Source organism: Amblyraja radiata, chromosome 1, assembly GCF_010909765.2.
Source record: "Amblyraja radiata isolate CabotCenter1 chromosome 1, sAmbRad1.1.pri, whole genome shotgun sequence".
Classification (NCBI taxonomy): Eukaryota; Metazoa; Chordata; class Chondrichthyes; order Rajiformes; family Rajidae; genus Amblyraja; species Amblyraja radiata.
The window spans coordinates 61,280,937-61,283,704 of NC_045956.1; the positions used below are offsets into that span (position 1 = coordinate 61,280,937).

Sequence of the window (2,768 nt, forward strand, 5' to 3'; positions counted from 1 at the left end):
TTCTGACTGTCTACCCTATCTATGCCTTTTATAATTTCATATACTTCTATCAGGTCAGCCCTCAACCACTGACATCCCAGAGAAGACAATTGTGCCTCTCCCTGTAGCTGAAGCCCTATAACCCAGACAGCATCCTGGTGAACCTCCTCTCGACACTCTCCCCTGCCCCCCGCATCTTTGCTGTAATGGGGCGACCACAACTGTGTCTCCGTCAGTGATGGCAGCCTCACCAACAGTCTAGTCTGTCTGTCTTTTTGTTTTTTTTGTTATTTTTAGTGTGTTTTAAAAGTTTCTGTTAAATTTCGCAATTTTGTTTTATGTGGGGGGTGGGGGAGGGGGTCAGGGGAAACTTTTTTCAACCTCTTACCTTACCAGAGATGCAATTGTTTCCTAGATCGTATCTCCGGTCGCTCAGCGGCCTAACATCGTGGAGCTGGAGGCCTTGCTCGAGACTGACTTTGAGCCCCACTGCAGGGACGTGGACTTACCATCGGAGCCTGCGATCCCTTGCCTGGGATCGAGCTCGTAGTCTCGGGTAGAGACTGATGTCGGGAAGCTCTAAATGACGCAGAAGGTTTCGACCAGCCCGACCCGGGGTCTGATCACCTGGCGCAGGGGAGTCGAGATCCCCCCAATGCAGGAGCTTGAATGCCCCGACGTGGGGGGTCTGACCGCCGGCTACAGGAGCCAAGATCGTCCATTCAACGGAAGGCTCGAGGCCCCTGACCACAGGAGAACAAAGAAGGGAAAAGATTGAACTTTTTTTTCACCTTCCATCACAGTGAGGAACGTGGAGGAGTCACTGTGGTGAATATTTATGTTAAAATGTATTTTGTGTGTCTTTTTATTGGTATGACTGTATGGTAAATCAAATTCCTCGTATGTTGCAAAACATACTTGGCTAATAAAGCATGATTATGATTATGATTATTTCTGTTTTCCGATTCTATAACTAATAGAGAGAAGTAAAATCACTGCCTTATCTCAGTTGCAAATGGATAACGATTATGGGCCCGCGGTGGGTACCGGAGGTCTAGCGAGAGTGCTGGAGACTTGGGTGGGCCCTCGGTGGATGCCCAGTGCGGTCGGGGACATACCGCTGAGAGAACAAAGAAGGACCCGGTGTGGGAGGGCCGTCAAGAACAAAGAAGGTCCATCAGGACTACATTGAACACTTTGTAAGTTTGTCGTTGCCCTATATGTGGCAACTCTTTGTAATACTTTGTGTACGGAATGCAAAACAAAGAACTTCACTGTGACGTCACAGCTGATAATAAAGTATCATAGCTACAACTAGTCTTTGTTGGTGCTTCATTGCCAAAAACCCAGACAAATGAAGGACTTCTGCAACTTGGGCAAGAGTGCAGATAATCACGTTGCTTTTCAGCTGATGAGAAATCGCACGACGAGTTATTTCAGGGTTATTGCAAAAGACCTCCTGGCAACAAGCTACGTGTCGATCACATTAGCTGTCACGGGGACTGGAGCAGTCTCCTGGAGATCAGACCCACACTTCCCCACCATCAGATATCTCACCTGCCAGATCGTTCAACCGGATGGCCAGATGGAGCCAACGTGATGGATAGCCTGGTAATCAGTTATAATTACCTCCAGCACCCTTCATGCCAGTGCCCAATGCTGACTAACCCGCCTAACATCCACTGAGATGTACCGACATGCTTATAGAGATATGTAGTTGCTGCAGCTTACTAAACAGCACTGGAACGTGCAACTCTTTGGGGGCTGATCCCAGAGGAATATAGCTAGAAATAAGGTACTGCAGATTGTGGTTCACAAAAGAAGAGGACATAGGTTTAAGGTGAGGGGGGGAAAGATTTAATAGGAACCTGAGGGGTACCATTTTCAAACAAAGGGAGGTGGGTGAATGGAACGAGCTGCCGGAGGAAGTAGTTAAGGCAGGTACAACCACAATGTTTAAGAAACATTTAGACAAGTACATGGATAGGATAGGTTAAGAAGGGTATGGACCAAATACTAGTGTGGAGTCTACAACTCTAATATGTTTAAGAAAGAACTGCAGATGCAGGTTTAAATCGAAGGTAGACACAAAATGCTGGAGTAACTCAGTGGTCTTCTTCTGAAGAAGGGTCTCGACCCGAAACGTCGCCCATTCCTTCTCCCTGGAGATGCTGCCTTACCCGCTGAGTTACTCCAGCTTTTTGTGCCTACTTTAGTATGTTTAATGTTTTCTACCAATGTCATCATCTCTGGATCAGTTTCTGTGTTAAGTGCTGAACCAATATAACTATCACTGTGTTCTGTCATTTATTTTCAAGATGTGTTATGTTATCTGTAATAAGAACTGAGATAGTCCCCGTTTCCTGCCTCTCTCTCTATATATATATATATTCTAATTAGGTTAAACCCCACAGTGTTTAATTCTCCTGATTTGTTGCCAGGCTTGTCATAGTAATCCCAACCATACCTGTGTCCTTGTAACATATAATTGCCTCCAGTTCTTCTTCTGCTTTTATTATGAAAGTTGTATAGCTTAAATCATTCCTGAAAGGAATTATTTACATGGTGTTGCCCCATTTTAGTTTAATTTAGTTTAGTTTTATTTTAGTTTATTGTCACGTGTATCGAGGTACAGTGAAAAGCTTTAGCTGTGTGCTAACCAGTCAACGGAAAGATAATACATGATTACAATCATACCCTACACAGATACAGGATAAAGGGAATTATCTGAATGATGTTTAGTACAAGGTATCGTCCAGTAAAGTCTGATTAAAGATAGTCCGAGGGTC

At 44.7% G+C, this 2,768-nt stretch overlaps 1 long non-coding RNA gene across 1 annotated transcript in view; it reads right to left on the bottom strand.

Annotated features, from left to right (window-relative positions):
- Window positions 1–2,768, bottom strand: part of LOC116974309 — a 152,330-nt gene that overhangs the window by 64,818 nt on the left and 84,744 nt on the right. The window lies entirely within an intron of this gene.